A 22,881-nucleotide genomic window follows, 5' to 3' on the forward strand; every position below is an offset into this window, starting at 1 on the left:
ATAACATGTACAAATAAATTGGATTTACCTATCAATTATGGAAACATTCAACTGTGAAAGAAAAGTGCCTGTTGTGCTTTATGGAAAAATTACAATAGATAGTAAATCAATTTAGTAGCTAATGGTGGTTTTTAGCCTGGTTTGACTTACTGATTGGCTTTATGATTTTTGGTAAGTCATTTAAAAACACATCTGGCAATTAATTTCAGAACACTTGCAGAAAAAATACTCTTTATTCTGTGAAGTTTGAATGGGTTCCATCTACATTTTCTGGCACCATTTGATTCAGAGTACTAATTTCTGTTTTACAATTGTCAAAATACTTTGCTTCCATAATTACACATTTCTTTCTCTAACCTCAGGAAAAAAAATCAGAAAATATGGTTCTCTGAGTCTGTAGTCCAATGAGTACTTCTTAAACTTTTTAATAACTTGAGCTCATGGTCATTAAGATGTTAAATGCTACCTATAGCTTACTTTTTAATAAGTTCTGCAAAATAGTACCTTTAGAACACTTTAGGTCGAATCTACAGATCCTCATCACGGGGTGCAACAGATACAGAGGGTATATAGTAAAGCTTTATGAAAGAACAGATGGATGTACCAAAATGTGCTCAGGTAAAGCAGAGGCATTTTGACATGGGCTAAGAAATTAAATGATCACCTCCGAGGGCAGTCCCCAGTATTTTACATTGCATCACTTTCTCCTTTTACAAGTTTGAAGCATATGTAGGTACCAGGACATGCTATCCATGGTTTCAGGGAAGCCAAGGAGGTCTGTCCTCCTATAAACTTTGAATCATTTCTGGCTGAAATATTAGATGAAGGAGCATGATTCCATTTACAAGTTTTTTTTTTTTTTTTTAATCTTAAATGTTTTAATGTTGTAAATAAAGATCTTTGAGGTCAAGTGTTTAGTTTCTTTTTTTTTTTTTTTTTTTTGACAGGCAGAGTGGACAGTGAGAGAGAGAGACAGAGAGAAAGGTCTTCCTTTGCCGTTGGTTCACCCTCCAATGGCCGCCGCTGCAGCCGGCGCACTGCGCTGATCCGATGGCAGGAGCCAGGATCCAGGTGCTTTTCCTGGTCTCCCATGGGGTGCAGGGCCCAAGCACTTGGGCCATCCTCCACTGCACTCCCTGGCCATAGCAGAGAGCTGGCCTGGAAGAGGGGCAACCGGGACAGAATCCGGCGCCCTGACCGGGACTAGAACCCGGTGTGCCGGCGCCGCAAGGTGGAGGATTAGCCTATTGAGCCATGGCGCCTGCCTTAGTTTCTTTTTGCTGCTGTTCTGCTCACCTTTATGTACTGAGTGCTTGGAACAGGACCAACTTTGATATGTGTGCTCAGTTCACACCTGGTAAAGGGACGGTTACGAAATGGCATGGCTAAATAAAGAGAACTCGACAATGAACATCATAGGTCAACGCAAACTAAAATGGTATATATGTGCATCAGACTAGCCTATTTGAGTAGGTCAGAACTCTAACGTTTTAATTTTTACCATTGAAATTACTACTTAGTGGTATTGCAGTTTATCAGCAAATGTTTAATCCTTGTTATTGCCAGAATATTACTGACACTAAAAAATACATATAACTTTCTACTAAATGCAACAAATGAAGTCATGTAAACTCCAACCTTAATATCTTCATGGACGGGCAGGGTTGGATTTTGTTGTGAGATTTCTGACATCACCAAGGATCTTTCCTTGATACTAGCTTAAAACCAAATGATCAAAACAAAGATCTGCAAACATTCTGTTTTCTTTTTCCCCTTTTGCTGGTAGATTATTTTATTCACCTTTTCCTCTTTGTAATGGGAGTTTAGGGCTTTTCAGTGAGTCCATGTGATAAGAACCATCTCTAGGCCGGCGCCGTGGCTCACTAGGCTAATCCTCCGCCTTGCGGCGCCGGCACACCAGGTTCTAGTCCCAGTCGGGGCGCCGGATTCTGTCCCGGTTGCCCCTCTTCCAGGCCAGCTCTCTGCTGTGGCCAGGGAGTGCAGTGGAGGATGGCCCAAGTGCTTGGGCCCTGCACCCCATGGGAGACCAGGAGAAGCACCTGGCTCCTGCCTTTGGATCAGCGTGGTGCACAGGCTGCAGCGCTCTGGCCGCGGCGGCCATTGGAGGGTGAACCAACGGCAAAGGAAGACCTTTCTCTCTGTCTCTCTCTCTCACTGTCCACTCTGCCTGTCAAACAATAAATAAATAAAAATAAAAATAAAAATAAAAAACCTTCTCTAGATAGTTTACATTGCATGCAAGCAAAAATCCCCAGTCTGCCAGAGATCTTCTCCTAGGATACATGCAAAGGCAAAGTTCAGCTAAACTGCACAATTAATTCATGATCACTTCCGAGTAGAGAAAAGGTTGCTTTAAGCTGTTCTGTTTTCCTCTTAGGGATTTAAGGTCAGTCTCAAGAAGTAAAATTACTATTCTTTCTGAGTTGTCTGTCTTGATTTGTATTCTTGTAATTATCTCCTCAGGACCTCTTCCTTTGCAACTTGTAAACTCAGCTTAATAAATCAATTCAAGGATTAGCTACATGTAAACATAACTGTTCTGATAGCTAGATGGACAGGTAGAAGAAGAAAGTAGGGCAGTTTCTTTTCCTGATTAATTGTTTCATCAATGTACCAACTTTTTTCGCTTTACACAGAGGAATCATTTTTTCCACCAGAAAATGAGGGAAGTGACTTTCCCTCCCTTTTTGGTTTAAATTCTCTCTTCATCTCTTCAAAGAGCAAAAACATTATCTTCAAGTAATGGACATATTCTGGAGACCTAAATAACAAGTAATATGTACACAAATAAAGCCATAGAATGTGATTCTGTTAGCTATAGTTAACTTTTTTTAAAAATTTTTTGACAGGCAGAGTTAGACAGTTAGTGACAGAGACAGAAAGAGTTATAGACAGTGAGAGAGACAGAGAAAGGTCTTCCTTCCCTTGGTTCACTCCCCTAATGGCCGCCACGGCTGGCGCTGTGCTAATCCGAAGCCAGGAGCCAGGTGCTTCCTCCTGGTCTCCCATGAGGGTGCAGGGACCCAAGCACTTGGGCCATTCTCCACTGCCCTCCTGGGCCACAGCAGAGAGCTAGACTGGAAGAGGAGCAACTGGGACTAGAACCCGAGGTGCCAGTGCCGCAGGCAGAGGATTAGCCAAGTGAGCCACAGTGCCGGCCACTAGAGTTAACTTTCAAACTATTGAAATGAAGATATGTTTCTTAAGCTTTTAAGTTAGCTTGTAAGTTAACTGTAGCTAACAGTTTATCTTAATTTTAATATAGTAAGTTAAATAAATTCTTCCCTATAATACTAGCAAATGGATTCAATAATTAACTATACTACTAATCTTCATTTTTAAAAAGAGCTCAAAATCACCAAGTTTTATGTTTTGTAAATTTTTCAGTTAAGGACTATAAGATACAGGAAATGTTTTGGCGTATCATACCTTCTAGCTTTATGATGATATCCCAAGAGAGGGAGTATAGTGAACTGGTGAAGTTCATGGGCTCTGGAGCCAAAAGCCAGGTCTGAATCCTAGTAATATCCTTAGTATGTAAATGCAATAATAGCGCCTACTTTTTAAAGCTATTATAAGGATTAAATGAGTTAATATAAATACAGCATAGGAAAAAGTGATATAATGTAAACATTCAATAAGTTATTATCCATGACATTCCTCTCATTCTTCTAAAAATGCTCTAGAGAATTTGTGTGTGAACCAAATTGATTTTATTTTGAGAAACATTGTGACAGAGTTTACATTCAGTGGGAAATGCTGTGGTGTTATTTACCGGTACTGAAGGGAATTAGTGTAATCAAAAAAGACTTATGAATTTGCTTTGAAAAAACCTGAACTGTACTTTTATTTAATGGGAATTCCAAGGTGGAGGAAATTGGCCTGGGAGCTGGTGTTCTTTGAAAGTTTACTCAGTTCTCAGATTTTATGGCCATTGACCTCTATTTCTGGTTCTCCCATCTCACTACCCAAGGTAATGTGAACAGGTGAAATGTCTGCAGAATGAGAACAGATGGAGGAATAAGGAAAATAGTTCTAGCATTATTAATGACTTTTCTACTTTGGCAGCAATTAAAATTTAGACTTATAAATAAAGCCCAATTGTTTTTGGAGAATAATATGGTACTGTCTCAAACATGGGATGCGGAATTCTGTCTTCTTTATTGACTAAGTTTACTGATAAAAATTATATGGCCAAAAATAAGCTCATAGATTAATATCTCAATTGCAAAGATAAGAAAATGTTAGGTGATTTAATTAACCACTGCTCCACTCCCTCAGTCACTAATGATTGATCCTCTATTCTGTGATGGTCTCTCCGCTGGGTAACAGAGACACAGCTAGAGTAGGCACCTGTGGTCTCTGTCTTTTCAGCACTTCTGTATTATCAGCACTAGTATTATAGCACTTCCACGGTGGGGAGATAGGGAATTAGAACTAAGTGTGATGGAGGGAAGCATGGAGACCCTCCAGAACACTTAGCAGGAAGAACTCGCCTACTATAGCAAGTCAGAAGTGGTATAAAATTTAAGGGAAACCAAAATGACTCTTAAAAAGCACAAATCCAAAGTAGACATTTGGTATAGCAGGGGGTGGAACAGGCTCCCCACTGGGAAGCTGCAGGGCCAATGGGAAGGCCTGAGAGACACAGGACACAATGCACACTCTGATTGGTTTGAGTGGAATAAGAAGGGTGAGGAGAAAAGGATGAGACCTAAAGCTGGGAACAAACTCAGATCGCAGGGAGCCAGTCAACCACATTGTGATTATTCAAAGAGAATGAAAAATCCTAGAAGAATTTTAAGCAGAAATCACCATTCTAGAGTTTGTATTTTTTTAAAACAAATGATTAATCATTTTCATTTCATTTGAAAGATGGAGAGATAAAGAAAGAGATTTTTCTTTATCTTTACGTCGGGCTGAAGCCAGAAACCTGGAACTCAATCTGGGTCTCTGACACAGTTGGCAGGAACCCAGACACTTGAGCCATCACCTGTTGACTCCCAGACTGCATTAGGTAGGAAGCTGGATCAGAAGCAAATGCAGGTGTCCAAGCACTCTTAACCGCTGTACCAAATGTCTGCAGATGAATTTAGAGGAGTTAAGATGGGAGTCAAGCCCACTGGGTGGCTCTTGCAGAGCCTGGGGGGAGAGAATGGCAGAATGAAACCATCTATTCTATATGGATCAGTGTTACAATATAACTACGTGGAATACAATGACCCCCTTTGTAAGTCTTATTTTCAAAGAGCTGTCATTTGATTGTTAAATTCTCCTTTGACCCAAGTTTCAGAAAAACAGCCTTTTCAACTCCCCTTTTCTTGATGTGGTATGTCCACTTCTACTCTGGAAGGAAAATGATTAGCTTAATTGTTTCGGCTGGTCTTTTTCACCCAGCAGCGAATTCCTACCTACCAAGCACCGTTCATCTTTAGGTCTATTAGCTTCATCCCCTGCTTTCTATTCCCACTGCCACTGCCCTAGTTTAGGCCATCATTGCCTCTTACCTGGACTATTGCCACGAGCCGCCAGCTCATCTCCCTGCCGCCCAAACCTTCGCTGCCTGATATTTATCTTCACATTGTGCTTTCAGACTGCCTGGCACAGATACCTTCAGAGACCTCTCTCTGCCCAAGGGGAAGTGTGAGCCATTCCTCATATGCTCCTGGAGCTTTATTTTCTACCCTAAGCCCCATGTACCCCACTCTTAAATTAACCAGGTCACATCAGTAACTCACACACACTATTTCTCTGCCTTCGCGTTAGTCTCGAATGACATTCTCCACTTGTGGAAATCTTGATGGTTTTTCAGGGTCCGGACAGGGTATCTTCTGCAGATAAGTCAGGTAGAAATATGTTCTCTTGGGAGTCTTGGGGAAAAGCTTCTGACTTTTCCTTTACAGAAGTCTGTATCTCATCTCACCCTTGAAAGTGTGAATACTTAGGGCGGGCATAGCATCGCCAACTTCGTTTTCTCCTTTTCTTCCTCAGTACCTTTCCCGCTACTCTGCAAACAGACACTCAGATTGACTTGATTGAGCTGATTTCACTTTTTAATGCCACATAAAAAAGTCACATGGACTGGTCTTGTTTGATATCCAAAATTACCTTCAGCAAAATGGTGAAACACGAGAATTAAAACTGAGGCCATAAGAATAATTTCTATTTTTAAAGTAAAGCATGTGGCTGGCGCCGTGGCTCACTAGGCTAATCCTCCGCCTTGCGGTGCCAACACACCGGGTTCTAGTCCCGGTCGGGGCACCGGATTCTGTCCCGGTTGCCCCTCTTCCAGGCCAGCCACTGCTGTGGCCCAGGAGTGCAGTGGAGGATGGTCCAAGTCCTTGGGCCCTGCACCCCATGGGAGACCAGGAGAAGCACCTGGCTCCTGCCATCGGATCAGCACGGTGCGCTGGCTGCGGCGGCCATTGGAGGGTGAACCAACGGCAAAGGAAGACCTTTCTCTCTTTCTCTCTCTCTCACTGTCCACTCTGCCTGTCAAAAAAATAAATAAATAAAATAAAATAAAGCATGTGATAGGGAGAAATCACATCAGTATCTCAGTATGGAAAATACCCACTGAATAAATTAAACAAAATAAAGTAGAATATTTTTTCATTCATTAAATATATATATTATTGTGCTCCATGTATTAATATAGGTACTGCTGGGGACAGGGATTTGGCCAATGACTGTCTGCTATGCTGCCTGCATCCTGTATCAGAGTGCTTGGGTTTGAGGCCCAACTCTGCCTGAATTTCTGCTTCTTGCTAATGTGTGCTGTGAGAGGCAGCAGTGATGACTCTAATAGTTGGATCTCTGCCTCCACGTAGGAGACCCAGATTGAGTTCTAGGCTCCTCATGTTAGTCTGACTCAGTCCTGTGTGTGTGTGTGTGGGGGGGGGGGGGGTCATTCTGGCAACTGACTTAGTTGATGGGATATCTCTGTGTCTCTGTCTCAAATAAACAAAAGTAGACTCCACAAAATCTCATTCCTTTGGGGCTAATTCTGGTCAGAGAGAAAAATAAATGTTTTAGTCACAACTTGAGTTATGTATGGACATTGATTTCTGTAAGTCTTTGTGCAGGTAGCATCATATAGAAATGTTTTTTCTGGGTTGCAGAAAAAGCCAGAATCTTTTACTTAGCCTGTATTGCTACACTGAATCAGCGTCTGTTCAGTTAGAGTCCTTAGGTGCTTTGCAAAATCCCAACATTCACCACCAAGGAGGAGACAACAGATATCGAAGCCAGTGAGAGCCCCACATTCTAGCATGTCCCAAGGATGAACGTGTCCTGGCATCACAAGATGGGCTACCTCCAACTGCAGGCTGGGAAATACAGAGGGGAAGGGGGGACCAGCTGCACAGATGCTTTGAAGTGGAAAGGAGAAGAGCAGATACTTCCACATTGTTCGGGTCTACACTTCTAAGCCCTTTCATACAAGAATGTTGGAGTATTTCCTGTGCAACAAAGGTTGGTGATGAGCAAAAGGAACCCAGCCCAGGGATAAGCACTTGGATAAATCAAAATGTTGCCCAACTGTGCAGTCCCTGTCTTAGACCTGGAAGATTTCATGTAAAGGCATTTTGAGAGACAGTGGGACTCCCACAGTCAGTGTGTAGTTGAGCAGAGACAGTAACAGCTGAGGAGGTGCAGTCAGACCTAAGAAAATGAGGTGAGCGACTCCCAACCCACAAAAGCAAGGAGAACTGGCCTTAAAAATCTGGGTCCTGGAGAACAGGAAGCCTGTCTAAGAAGTTCTTTGCTGTAACATTCTTGCCTATTCCCACCCTATACAATGAACTTTGGGGAGTCAGAAATTGAGTTAGTAAGAGCAATGAAGAAGGATGGGTAATAACTGTAGGAGCTTTGGAGCTCTTTTCAGCTTATCCAAAACAGGATCCTGATGGGGAGTGGCAGAAGATTCCAACGTAAAGTACAATATTTCAATAATTACAGTAATGCAAGAATATGAATTTTGATTGCAGACTGTTTGCAAGTCAATTTTATTACACAAGTGTATTGTATTTTTGAATACATTTTAAAGAAATTTTGAGAAATGCAAAGACATTTTATTGTTGATTTTATTTTACAAGTTACTGCTCTATCTATTGCTCGGGCTGTAACTTTTCACCACCCAGGCCTAATTTGATGAGGACAGCATAGATATGTTGGATATAAACTGCTTTGGTAGGGTGGAAAGCATCATTTGCATGGACTAAGATGAAGTAGGATTTTGAAATATGACTTAAGTATAGGTTTGCAGAAAGGGGGAAAAGAAAATGCATTCTAAATGAAGTTAAGCCTGCAAAGGAGCTCAAGGTCTGTTTTGGGTGCGAACAGAGCAGATGCTTGTATTAGAGAAGTATATCCTGAGGCTGACTGTAAAAGGCCTTGATGTCCAAGCTAGGGAATTCTTTGTAAGTGATAAGTTTACATTTAAAGCTTTTAAAACCTGACCCTGGAGTGAAAAAGTCAGTTAATCATCATGATGAATGGGATAGTGACACTTTTCTTTCTACTCCGTTTTTTTTCCATGAGCTGAGCCTTGTTATATGGTTTTCATAGCACCTTAGTTTTCCTATTGGCTGCATCTCACTATTTAGAATATGGTGAATGACAGGAAAAATCTTCCAAGTCTTTCTTATTGTTCATGCTATGGTATCTCTGGAAAAATGATGCACAGCAGGCACTCATTAAATATCAGATAAGTGAATAACTGAATGATGGGGAGAGGCTTGAAGATAAATTGTTAAGGTTGACAGAAGAGTGATTGAGGGAAGAGTGAAAATTGATAGAAGACCAAGGTTGGAGTGGGCCAAGACTTGGCACTGCTAGGGGGGAAGATACCCTACCACTGAAGTTACTAAACAGGAGCCAATAGAGAACCAAACAGAAAGGCAGTATCTCACCAATGCCAAGATTTTGAGCTATTTCCTGGGGGAATATTATGGTGCCTGTCATAGAATCTGGAATGAGGAGGAAGGTGAACACTTGGCATGTGGGTGGTAGATTTTCGACTTGAGGTATAGAGAGCCTGCTGTGTTAGTGCCAGGACCCAGGATGAGCACCATCACCATCAGAAGTTGAGAAAGCCAGGCTTTGCTGGAGGTACTCCGTAACTTTGAACAGTTTGACAATTTGTGTCTGAGATGATCAAGTTTTAAGAATTCAAATTTTTTTAACAGGCAGAGTTGGACAGTGAGAGAGAGACAGAGAGAAAGGTCCTCCTTCCATTGGTTCACCCCCCAAATGGCCACTACGGCCGCCGTGCTGCGCCGATCCAAAGGCAGGAGCCAGGTGCTTCCTCCTGGTCTCCCATGTGGTGCAGGGCCCAAGCACTTGGGCCATCCTCCACTGCACTCCCGGGCCACAGCAGAGAGCTGGACTGGAAGAGGAGCAACCGGGACAGAACCGGCGCCCCAACCGGGATGAGAACCCGGAGTGCTGGCACTGCAGGCGGAGGATTGGCCTAGTGAGCCACAGTGCCAGCTTCAAACTTTTTTTGAACATAAGGAAGAATACGTGATGTTCTCCATTGCTTCCCTCTTTATGAATGTACTTACTAAGTGTGGAATTTAAGTGAGGGGGCAGGTAGCAGAGACCACTAGGAGAGGTGGATCTGGTGACCTGGTCTGAGCCTCCCCATTCCCTGCTGCAGGGACTTTGTTCTTCCTTCAGCATTTTCTCCATTGACTCTGAACACTGTTTAGAGAAGTGTGTATAGCAGTATTTGTGAGGATTGCCAGCTCTAGCTAAGCACCTTTCACTTGAATTTAGTAGAACTCGAGTAGAGAATCTGTAAGTTGCCAAATAAAGTTCTCATTGACCACTCCTCCCCACCCGCCCCAAGCTCTGCAGATCCAGAGGGCAGTGGGGGGAATTGGGACAGAACGGTGGCTTCTCACATCCCCTCAGTCACAGGATGTAGCTGTAAAGACCACTGGAGTTTGAAGTGCACAGTTACCTAAACTCAGACAAGCTTCTGTTCTTAGGAATGTAGATGGTGCTCTTCAAACAGAAGTAACTTCTAATATTTCAACATCACAATGTGGGCAGGCATTTGGCACAGATATTAAGCAGTAGCTTGGGACCCCTGCGTGCCACTTGCCATGCCTGGATTTGAGTCCCACTTGTGCTTTGGATCTAGCTTCCTGCCGGTGCACATCATGGGAGGCAGCAGGGATACCTCTGGTACTCAGATTTCTGCCACTCATGTGAGAGACCCTGGTGGAGTTCCAGGGCCCTGGCTTCAGCTTCTCCTAGCCCTACCTGTTTGTGCATTTGGGGAATGAACCATTAGATGAAAGATACCTCTCTCCCCTTCTCTGTGTTTCAAATAAAAAAAATTAGAAAATCACAATGATAAAATACATAGGATAATAGATAAAATGAAAGCAATCAAAATGCTTCCATAGCCTTGGCAACTCATGACAAGAGCCTAGGGTGATTACTGACACCATAAACTAGAGTGTCAATTTGCTAAGTCAACAACAGCACTTACTCCTCATGTAGGATCTCTGTCCTTAATATGTTGTGCAATGTGAATTAATGCTATAACTAGTACTCAAACAGTATTTTACACTTTGTGTTTCGGTGTGGGTGCAAACTGTTGAAATATTTACTTAATATATACTAAATTGATCTTCTGTATATAAAGAGAATTGAAAATGAATCTTGATGCAAATGGAATGGGAGAGGGGTTAGGAAAGGGGAGGGTTGTGGGTGGGAAGGAAGTTATGGGGGGGCCATTGTAATCTATAAACTGTACTTTGGAAATTTATATTTATTAAATAAAAGTTAAAAAAATGAAAAAATTTCCTGCTAAGAGTATCAAGAAGAGATGTATTGTAAATGCCTGTATGTCTTACGGGAATATACTATACATAGTAGAAGAATTCCTTTGCAATATGAATATGAAGTTTATAAAATCTATTTACACAACTCATAGGTACCATACTTGATTAGTTGAGCTTAATTAATAAATACAGGCTTGTAGAATTCAATTTAGACAACTGGTTAAACCATTCAACAAGCCATTCATTGATTTTTCTGTATGACCATCATTTTATGTATGATTGCTAGGTACCAAAAATCTGTCTCCTTAGAAAACTCCAATGCTAGAGCCTCGAATCCCCAGTGGGATGGAATTTGGTGATAGGCCCTTTGGGAGGATGATTAGGTTTAGATGTGGTCAGTAGGGTGGGACCTCAGGATAGAATGAGTTATTTACTTATTTATTTATGTATTTATTTGAAAGGCAGAGTTACTGATCAGAGAGAGAGGTCTTCTATCTACTGATTTACTCCCCAAATAGCTGCAACAGCTGGTGCTGGGCCCCCAGATGGATGTAGGGGCCCAAGCATTCGAGCCCTCTTCTGCTGTTTGCCCAGGTGCATTAGCGGAGAGCTGGATCAGAAATGGAACAGCCAGGACTTGAACCAGCTCCCATAAGGGATGTTGGCATCGCAGGTGGCATCTTTACTCATTATGCTGCGATGCCAACCCCATGAGTGTCCTTATGAGAAGAGAAGGACCACCTGAAGCCCTCTTTCTTTCTCCTTGCTATAGAGGGGGCAGGGTTTATAGCCAGGAAAAAAAAAAAGTGGCCCACTGGGAAATGATCTTGGACTTCTTGAGAACTGTGAGAAATAAATGTTTGTCATTTAAGCCACCCAGGCTGTGGCATTTTGTTGTAACAGCTTAAGCAGCCTAAGACAGCAAGTGTCTCTCACACTTGCGTGCATGCAAGAACACTCGGAAGTTTGCTTAAACACTCTTTGTTGGAACTAACTTGGGGTGCATCTGTCACAGTGTTCTTCATTTCAAGTGAACTTTAAGATGGTCCTAATATGGCTCTGTGGTCACTGATCTGACGAATACTATTGACAGCAGGGGTGAGCAGGTGGATTGCCTGCTTTTCAGCATGCCAGAGGCTGGGCAGCCCAAGGAGAGGGGAGCCTCTGACTGGATCCTTCAACTCTCTGCCTCTTCCTTACTTGAAACATGACAAGCTTTTCCATCTGCAGAGCACGGCTGAGGCAAGCAGCTTCATTCCTACATCACACAGCCACAAACACAAATTTAGGATCTCAGGAAGCAGAGCGCTGGAGCACTCTATAACCTCAATCCTTTCTAACCAGTGCATCATTTGTCCGAGAACTGCAGAGAAGGCCTATTTCCTCTCAAATTTCTACATTAGGAGTGTTCAGGAAATTACAGCCAGGGAAGAGATTGTCTCAGGCAAAATTGTGAAGTAGGGAAGAATTTGTAAATTATTAATTGCCAATCCCCGCCAAACTGGGTGAAACCAGCATTCGTGACCCATAAGGCTGTAAATTCAGAGTAGGTTGGAGGGTTAGTCCACTACATGGATCTAGAAATATGTTTCTGTACTTCTTGGAAGAAATACTTCAGTTTGGAAGTTGGAATATTTAATGAACAAGGTAGGAGCTGGAAGAGACTTGGAGACGTAAGGGTAGAGGAAGAAGGGGTGTTGGCATTCTTCGAAACTTGTCTCCCGAAGACAGACCTTGAGCAAAGTCCAGGGTCCAGATCTGTTAGGAATGTAAGTCCTGTGTCAGTTCTGAAGTGAGGGGTGAGCTGGTCACTAGTAATCTTGATTTGACAAAAATCGCTAGGGGTAGTGCGTCAGCACATTGGAGGGTCTTTGCTTCTGCAGGAAAAAGGAGATGTTTCAAAATAGAAGTGGTTAATTACATTCTCCAGATTTCATCCTCTCCTTGGAACAGACAGAAATTCCAACTGTTTCTGACCTGGTAATGCCATCTCTCAAGTTGGCATGCATTTTGACATATTTTGTGAAAGCAGTTTCCATTATGCTGTATTCACCAACACATGGTGCAATGAAACTGTTAGACAAAATACAAAATATTACTAATAACCGACTTGCTATGTAGTATTTTTTTGACAGAGTTATAGACAGAGAGACAGAAAGGTCTTCCCTCTGTTGGTTCACTCCCCAAATGGCCGCTACGGCTGGCGCACTGTGCCGATCCAAAACCAGGAGCCAGGTGCTTCTCCTGGTCTCCCATGCGGGTGCAGGGCCCAAGCACTTGGGCCATCCTCCACTGCCCTCCTGGGCCACAGCAGAGAGCTGGACTGGAAGAGGAGCAACCTGGACTAGGGACTAGAATTGGCGCCCATATGGGATACCGGTGCCGCAGGCAGAGGATTAACCAAGTGAGCCACAGTGCCAGCCCAGCTTGCTATGTATTATTAACAATCGAATGGAACAGCCTTTGCCAAGTAGAGAGAGGGGTCTGTGACGTCTGCTCATTTTTTTTAAGGTCCTTAAACCACTAGCACAAATCAAAAACCAGACAGTGACCCTGAGGTAAAGGCTCACTTTTCAGCTCTTTAGTTTTGTGAAAAGAAGTATAAACTGATGCGATCACATCAGTGAGTTTCCTGCATTTAGGAAAGCACCCAGGTCAGAGAACTGTGAGGCTGGTATGCCCAGGGCAGCCCTGCCCCCTACTAGTTGAATCTTTGGAGTCACTAGCAGGTCACTTTCCTTGACCTATTCTCAGTGTGTTTAAAATTTGTGATCTCGGAGGCCCCCCAGTTTCATAGTGTGGTATATATTATGGATAAATGCTGCACTGTGTAAAGCAGTATCTAACAAATGAACCAGTACTGCTCCAGCTGGGTAGAGAAATTGTAAATTTTACTAGTCTACAAAATCGTTTTACCATTTGGTTTTTCTGGTGGGAAGCAATTAGATTTTAAGAGGACAGGAACATCAGCATTTTAGCCCTAATAAGGAAAAATGCTCTTTACCTCCATATTGGCTGTTTGTGACTGTACTCTTGCCACTGTATTTAGGGCATTAAATTTTTTTTTTTCAAATCTGTATTTGATAAGCAGAGAGAGTGCTGACATCTGCTAGTTGAGTCCTCAAAGGCAAAGTTAGGAGCTGGGAATGTAACCCAGGTCTCTCCTCCAGGAGTGGCAGGGATCTACATACTCATGCCATCACCTACCACCCCCATAGAGTACATTAATAAGCAGCTGGACTGGGAAGGGGAGCATGGACTTGAACCCAGGCATTCCTACATGGGATGCAGGTGTCTACACTGCTGGGCCAAACACTGCCCCTGTACTTAGTGATTAAAAATTATAACACTCCTTGAAAGCTGGCTTCCGCAAGTGCAGTTCCTTCACATTATCAAAGCTGATCTTTACTTCTCAGCTTGTTAACAAATCTATCAAGTTCATAGATTTTTCTGTTTCTCAATGTCTTTTAGCCTCAGTCCATGTTGATTGTAAGCAGTGTTGTGATTTGATTCTTTGGCCCTCAGGGGATTGTGTTTCTCTGCGGTGGAGCCTGTAGAACTCCCTTCTGGAGTCCTATTCATTGGACATTGCTCCCCCTCTCTACCAAAGCATATCCTCCTTGGAGCTCAGAAACGGTTCACTTTATGACACGGTAAAATCAACCAACCAACCAACCAAAAAACCTCTATAAATTGGGAGAGAATGTAGCTTAGTAGTAAATAAAAATGAGTAAGAAAGTACCTTGTGCATTCTGGTTTGTGCCTTGTTAATGACCTACTTGCACTTGGGCTAGGGACCTCTCTCCCCGGGTCTCCATTTCCTCTGCTGTAAAACAAGATCGCAGTCCAACCACAGAGGTGCCTTGTATATTTCGTCATACAGTCCATGAAATGTTACAGCAGACTTCTATGCCCCGAGCAGTTGGTCAGTGATTTCCATCTATTATTAAGACACATCCTTAGTTTTTGTCAGCTCACGGCATCTGGTGTCTCCAAAGAGCATGTATCTATCTGTATGTTTAAAATCTTAAAACTGAATAAATTCAGGTTCAATGGAGGAAATGTATTTTCTATTCAGTTGATAATTCTGGTAACCTGTTTTCTATTTGGGAAATTCATGCTTGATTTTTGAAGTACTATTTTTAAAAGATTTTTTTTAAACTTATTTATAGGAAGAAACAGAGAGAGAGAGCTTCCATCCACTGGTTCACTCCCTAAATGGCCACAATGGCCAGGGCTGGACTGGAACTGGAGCCCATCTGGGATGTTGGCACTACAGGCAATGAATGGCTTAATCCATTCTGCCACAACAGCAGCTCCTAAAGCACTTTGTATTAACAAATGTCTTGTAACATTTTGTGTGTCTCTACTGCGTGTCCTAAATCTTTTCATAATAGGTGCTTAATAAACACTTAATGTTTTCCTATTAGCTACCTTTTCTTTCTGATCATATTCTCTTTATTAGAGGATTTACTAAAATCCTATGTCTATTGTAAAATTAATCCCTTATCTGGAAATTGTTATATTCATAATTCCCATTCTTCCAATATTGGTTTTAATTTTTTTCAAGCTATCTAGTATGAAGTTTTTGAAAATTTCTATTTGCTGGGGATATCTATATCCTTCTAACTTAAATTAATGTGTGTGTGTGTGTGTGTGTTGTGCACAGGAAATAATATCTAAAACCTGACCAGGAATTAAATGTGATAGCTACCGTAGGCTTCCTGTGGATATTCTCTCCATGGGGCTTTCTTTATATGGTATTATAGTCTATGCTGGTATACTTAGTATCTTAAAATTTCCAAGTTGATTTCCCTCCTTTCAGCATACAACTTCCAGTTCTGTGTAAAAAGATTGTTCATTTGATGAGAAGTTACTGTATTCTGTGTTGACTCTGATTTCTTAGAATGCCTCTCTGTTCCAAGGTAAAGTTGCAAGTACATTAATGGCCTACTTTTCTTATACCAAGAAAATTGATTTCCCCTTTGTTTCTAAGGAAAATCATTCTGAGGATACTCACCACTATGTGATGAATGGCCCTGCAGAAACACCCTGGGCCTTTGGAGGGAGAAAACTGGTTTAAAAGTTTTTCATTCCATGCAGTCCAACTGTATTCCCTCAAAAAGAGATTGAGGTTTGGGATGACATTTCTCTCCTTGTTTCCTTAACCTAACTACCTGACTACTTCTACATGCCATCTAATGCTCAACAAAGAGTGAAGATGACAGAGCTACATCGTCGTCTTAGCTGCCGATTGGCCTTCCTCTCGGTCCTGTATTTCCTGGACTTGCCAAGTGTAACCTAGGAACTTAATTCCTGATTTATATCATTTACTCCTCTACTGTCTAGCAGAACCTGTATTGCAAAGCTTGGGATTTGGAGGAACAACTGAGTGGGATGGTGAGTCTACCAAGATATTTGCTTAACAATCTTAAGCCTACATGTGGATGTGTTGGAGCCAGATTTTAATTGAACAAAGTGAAAATCTGTTTTTCCCTTACAGTTATTTCAAGCTTTTCTATTTTTAAAATAACCTTCACATATGGTACCTCCAAATAAATCCATATACACTCCACATGGATACATGCATGATGCAAGCTTGCTTTTCATGATACAGCACAGTGAAGAATTTCACCTTAATTCCACCGGTTTTCTCAGATTGTTTGAATACAAAGGGACTATTGCAGATTCTAACAGAACTACTGTATTGTACTCACATACAGCTGAACTACATACACCATTATACTCCAAGCTCATCCTATTAATTACGGAAATCATTGCTATTCCAATAGTGGGATTTGCATGACAATAGCTTCCGAGGCTCAGTGAGCATCAGACCCTGTCACAGAATTCCCTTGTAGGTTGGGCATTGACAGGGTTCTGTTGACAACAAATTTGCAAAGAAAATGTCTCAAAAATGTGCATCTACATTGAGCATTAGTTAGGAGAGATCATCTCGAAATTCTCATAGGTCATTATTGTCAGAGAAGGCAATTTCCTCACTCTTAAGCTAGTAACATGTTAGGATTATATAGTCTTGTACATACATGTAAATGGCAGAGATGTCTGGATACAGGACTGTCACCCTCGTGTTCTTTCCAATAACCGGAAAGCTTCTGTGTTTATAAGCCATGCATTTAAAAGTTGAGTAAAATTAAATCAGCAAGAAGTGGAGTAGCTCAGAGAGATCATGACCGAGAGTAAGTAACAAGATAAAATAGAATTGGGGAAAAACTAGGCTGAATATCCTAACAAAGTTCTTAATAGGGACCGTCATTACATTGTGAAATGATTTTCCCAAGACTGGGAAAAGTCATTATATGATCTATTTAAAATCAGGCTGGACCAAAGTACTACAAAATAACAGTATGCTATGGGGACCAAGTCTACATTTGAAGTTGAAGGGCAAGGATGACTTCATAGTTTAAGCTGTCTCAGTGGTTACTATGATTGCACTCATTCTATGTGCTCAGTTTTGATAGACAGTCTTGTTTCATTTTATGCTACTTCTTTGGAGTAATTTCAACAAATTCATGTAATGCAAAATTGGATGCATTTAGCAGAGTCTCAAAGGAGGCAAGAATATATGGTAAACTCCGTTTGAAACAGCAAAGTGAAACAACTATGAGTAAACACCCACTTGGTTTTTAGGAGTCACACGTGGAGAAACAAGCCTCTCCATGGAATTCTGGCCACATTCCCATGTGCACAAATGCACCTTGCCTTCTTGGATTCACAGTAGAGATCGAGTATTAATTTTCACTTATTTTGTTTAATGGTGTCTTGGGATGATGTTGAGTACCGGGAAACAAATGGTACTATTTCATCTCCAAGCCAATGGACTACATTTTGGCAGGAGGCTGCTAAGACCATAGGAAAAGACGATGCTTCATTTTGTGGTTGGTCACTGTTAGAGGAGTGGACAAGAAAGAAAAGGTGGTTTAATATGGAAAAGAAATAGGTTTCCTGTGACAAAGATGAGGATGTACCCAGGGAAGTCATATAATATTGCTAGAAATCTTTGAAATTCAGACCACCTTCAATTTGTGTAGTTTCAACTAATCACCTGTCATAAAGTGAAGTGAGACAGGTGCCCTTTGGTTAATTACTCTAGTTTTATTCAATAAAAATATTAATTTCAATTTAAATCAGAATAAATGCCACTCATGTTTTCTTCACATTTAATGTACCTATTTTAATTTCAGTGACATAAAATCAGAGATGAACTCTCACTTTGCTATTTCATAATTATGAAGTTATCTGATTTACACTTTTTTATATGTACACAACTTTTTGAAAAGTAGGTCACACATAAATGAGTGGTTCAGAGTGTACTCTATTTACATGTAATATCATTTATTCATAGAGTTTTCCATACATTTTCTTGTCCTGGTGATCATGTCCTTCTGAAGTGTGAAATATACCATGCAGTTAAAATACAGAGGCTTTTGTGTGTATGCTGGTGTAATTTTCTGACATTTAGGACTCAAATTTCATTGGTAAGAGTGCAGCTCACAAAACTACAGGTTTCATGCTAAGATTTGGGGGTGGCGATTAGAGGACTTAGCAATACTAAATATTTATACTATATCCTTGTTTTAGTACAATGAGTATATTCTCAATTTTGCATTGTTTTATTTGTGAAAGTATAAGTTTCAATACTTGATCTCATCATTTTCCATCTTTAGCCCATGGGTTACTCTGAACATACATTAAGATAGCCTTAGGGTGTGTCTATCTGTGTACTCTTGCTGGGTGGTCAGATCCCAAGGGGGTGAGCTGCTCAAACCTGCAGGTGCATCTTTGTAAATAAAAGACATTGCCATTATTAAAGGGGATATGCCACTTTATTAAGACCTGGTGTACAATAGCTTCCAAACTGATTCAGATTCTATTTTTAGAAAAAAGGCATAGCAATATATAGAATCCTAAGTGATAATTAGAGTATCCTGAACATCACTGGTGTAGGATCTGCTATCCACAGGCATTTAGTACAAGGGCAATCTAGATGTTTTGAATAATGACTATTAAGTACACTTTTGCAAACAACTGGAGTTCAGGTAGCAGCCTTAAAATTATGATCACATAAACCAAAGTAGACTTGTATTTAGGTAAATGAATAATGTTCCTTCCTACATTGTTTCCACAATGAAACGGGATACAGTTCTACTGAACCATTCCAAGAACCAGTTACACAAAGGAATTCAAGCAAAGAAACTCCAAGTATGAACTATTGCTGAATTCTTGCACTGACAGCAAACTGAACGTACAGTCTGAACTTTGAATATGCATGTGATGATCTCTCTGTGCTTCAAGAGTATCTACTACTGTGATAACAGCAAATATTTTGTAAGCAAGCCATTTGGGTATACTTCACCACAGATCTTTCAAAGTGCAGTTTTTCAAAATTTTCCGTGCTCTAAAATACTTACAAAGCCTCCCCTTTCATACATCTATCTGAAGGCGTTAGCCCTTGGAGCATCTGTCACGTTTGTGGTAAGCCATGGAAGAATCAGAAGAGGAATCTAAATCAAATTCTTAAGAACCAAGCTTATTGGATAGATCGCCTACTTTGTTTTGGGGTATCCAATCTCTCCCGCCCTCTTGGAGTTATCTCACTGTCAGATAAGGAAATTGAGCAGGATCCGTGGAGAGATCTGCTCCCAATCTGGGTCTTTCATTCCTCAATCAAGCCAAAAGGCGCAAAGGCGGCGACCAGGGCTCCTCTCCAGCGCGCTCGCAGGAGGGCAAACCTCCAGCCCCAGCGCGCGAGGTGCTGCGTCCCGGCAGCGCTGGGGGCCCGCGGCGCGCCCACCGCTGCCCACCTCGCGCGGTCACCTGCGGATCCACGCTGCCCCGCAGGACCCGCCCGCCATCGCCCAGATTCCCGTGCACAAAGCCTCGCCGGCACCCGCCACAGACAGGAAGCCTGAGTCGGGGGCAGTGGGAATGTGGCTGGCTCTCCCGAGCCTGGGCTGTCGGGGGGTTCCGAGAGCACAGCAGGTCCCCCTACCTCTTGCGCCCTGGCTGCAGCTCAGTGCCCGGAGCCCACGCCCTCGCGAGCCCCCTGGCGTGCGCACACAAACTCCCTCGCACACACCCACCTCGCCTCTGCCCCCAGGCACCCCGCCCCCAGCAGGACCTTGGGGCCGCTCCTGCCTCGGCCTCAACTTGCCGGGCTGCGCCCGAGCCTCCGCGCCCTGCCCCGCGCCCCTTACCTGACACCGGCAACTCCGGGCGGGGGCTGGCGCTGCTCGCCGAGGCAGCGGCGGCGGGGAGCCGGCACCCGGGCTCTGCCTCATGGCTGGTGCTCTTCATCCGACACAAAAGGGGGAGCTCGCCGGCTTTGTCCTTGCCAGCCGCGAGGGAGAACTTGGGTCGCCCCCGAAATGGCCAACTTGTGCGCGCGGCTTCCTGTCGCCTTGGCCGCCCGGGGCTGCGCGCTGGACCACGGCCCGGCCCCGGCGGCGGAGAACGTCCAGGCCTGCGAGTCGGAGGGGAGGGGGCGAGGGAGGAGACGGAGGCGGCTGGGGCGGGGGACCCCGGGTCTCCGGCGAGGGAAGGGAGCCCCTTGGAGCACGGCGCCTCTCCTCCTCACTGGTGCCGGCGAACGCGCGTCCAGGCGCGGGAGCAACTTTCCGTCCCCGCGGCCGCTCTGACACCTGGCCCTGAGACCCAGGGCAGGGGCGTGGACCCCGCGCCACGGCCTCCGGCTCCCCGGCTTTCTCCTTCCCTGCTCTCCCCGCCCCCCGCTTCCCCCCCTGGAGCAGGGGTGTATCCGCAGTCCTTGGCGAGCCGGGCTACCTGGCGGAGAGGAGGGTTCTGTGCAGCGCCAGCGTTTTGCCGGCTGCGCTCTCTGCCTCCCACTGACTGAAATCCCGGGGCAGTGCGTGCAAAGGCCGGCGGGTTTCGGTGGAGGGGCGCGGGGCGGGAGGGGTGGTGGCTGCAACTTTGAAGCTCTGCTTGCGGTGAGTGGGGCCTGACAGTCACTCCTGCGGAGGACCGGCCTGTGGCCCCGCTGAACCGTGGACGGCGTGCGGGCAGGCGGAGACCGGGAGAGGGCAGGCAGCGCTGCCCCACGCGCGCAGCCCAAGTGCACGCTGCAAGCCCCTGGGCGGGCTGGGGCCGAAGCGGCCGGGAGCCGGTGGGAGGGACACGCGCCTGTCTCCTAGCAACGCTCATCAATCTTCCCCGGAGAGCTTCCCCTGCAGGAATCCGATTGGACGGCCCCAGGAGAGCGGCCACGCCCCTCCTGGAACGCTGGGCTGCTGCTTTGCCCCATTCTCCCAAATTTCTTGGGTGGAACGGGTGCCACCCTCTGCCTCCTTAGCCCCGGTGCCGTCGCACTGCCCCCTCGCAGCTGCCCCGCTGCAGAGCCGCGTCGGCCCTCACTGGTCCTGCCGGTGTTCGGGAGAGAACACCTCTTTCTTCTAAAAATGAAATAAATAATGAAAACCCCTTAGGTCGGTGACGTAGGCGCAAAAGAGAAAAAGGCACACGGAAATAGCTTTCATAGGCTGCGAGCCACGGGTAGGACCGTGCAGGTAAAATGCCAGGCGTCTTCCTGCGTTTAGAGACAGCATTTTTCGTTCCAAAACGGAAACTTCATCTTTGCACCTCGATGCATCAACTCCGTGTGAACCAAGGAGAGAGTTATGCAAAGCCAGGTGCACGGTTAAACTTGACGCGTTTAAATGCTGCGCGTGTTCTTTAATATTTCATGCTAAGTTGTAGAACGACTGCTGTCAGAACGTGGCAGCTGGCAGAAATCTACTAATTCTATCCGAGGACTGGTGATATTTAAAAGTCACATGCGCCCAACGTGTGGCGTCACGAGTACAGCCAAGCCCAGGAATTTGGATATATTAACGAACAAGACGTTATTGAGCAGTGAAATCTAAAAGTGCCTTTCCAGCACTTGTGTCTGGAATGCGATGGCATGGCCAGCATAAAAGCAAAATTCGTCCTTTCTTTCTTTTTCATTGTCAGTACCTAACGTGTGCGGCTACCTATGGGCAAATTCTTAGACCTTGCCAGCAGAGACGCTTGGGCCGTGTCTGCTCCAGGCACAATGACACAAACTGGGGTGAAGGCAAAGATTTAGACACTGCAAGGGCTTGAGATATTCAGGAAGTCATATTGGCAGATTTTCGATCTCCCTTAGAAGGTTCCAGAAGATACCATTATGCATTTCCAAGGTCTTAGCAGAATCAGTTGGGATTGAGAGAAGTAGGAAAGATAGGGCGTTCTCATCTCACTAAAAAAAAAGAAGTAGCTGTTCACGGAAGTGCTGATGTAGAGGCTGAGGTCCATCTCCATGGCCTGTAGTAGGCTGCTTAATCCACCTGCGTGTGTGAGGAGCACAGGCAGAGATACTGCAGAAAACCGCCAATCTGTGGCCACCTATGGCCTCAGGGGACACCTGTTTCCCTCCTCCACTCCACTCCACCTTCTACGCCAAGAGAGGGTAATCAGAAAGGCTGCTCAGCCTGGAGGAAGCCCAGTGCCTGAATTTGAGTCCTGAACTTTGATTGCTTCCTGGCTCTCTCTACATGGGCAAGTTTCTTAGCCAGCATTGCTGTATCTCAATTTCATCACTGTTAAAATGCATAGTAACCACGTATCCCTCAGAGTTACTGGCTGAGAATTGGTAAGCTCATGTGGGCAGCATGTAAGAATTAATTGCTATTACACATTACACATCTCTGGTTTATAGTTAACCAGTGATACTTTAATTATTGAGCATATAAAGTAATTATTTGAAAGCAGTTAATCTTGAATTCTTTCACCACTTACATTTATCATTGACTGGAGTATAGCTTAGCTTTTAATGTTTATTTTTTGACAGATGTGTGCGTGCATTTTAAAGATGCTTTAAAAAACTTTATGGGAGAGGCTGGCGCTGTGGCACAGTGGGTTAACTCCCAGGCCTGAAGTGCCAGCATCCCATATGGGCGCCGGTTCTAGTCCTGGCTGCTCCACATCCGATCTAGCCCCCTGCTGTGGCCTAGGAAAGCAGTAGAAGATGGCCCAAGTCCTTGGGCCCTTGCACCCACGTGGG

At 44.0% G+C, this 22,881-nt stretch overlaps 1 protein-coding gene across 2 annotated transcripts in view; it reads right to left on the reverse strand.

The window, feature by feature from the left end:
- GRM3 (glutamate metabotropic receptor 3) overlaps window positions 1-20,949 on the reverse strand; it is a 219,144-nt gene extending 198,195 nt beyond the window's left edge. Inside the window, exon 1 of one of the 2 annotated variants that reach the window (XM_051853014.2) lies at window positions 20,039-20,949. The gene's annotated coding sequence lies outside the window, so the exon portion shown is untranslated. The remainder of the gene's footprint in view (window positions 1-20,038) is intronic. The other variant, XM_017344334.3, reaches the window with a different exon arrangement.
- Between the last annotated feature and the right edge of the window lie 1,932 nt (window positions 20,950-22,881).

This window comes from Oryctolagus cuniculus, chromosome 16 (genome assembly GCF_964237555.1).
Source record: "Oryctolagus cuniculus chromosome 16, mOryCun1.1, whole genome shotgun sequence".
NCBI lineage: Eukaryota > Metazoa > Chordata > Mammalia > Lagomorpha > Leporidae > Oryctolagus > Oryctolagus cuniculus.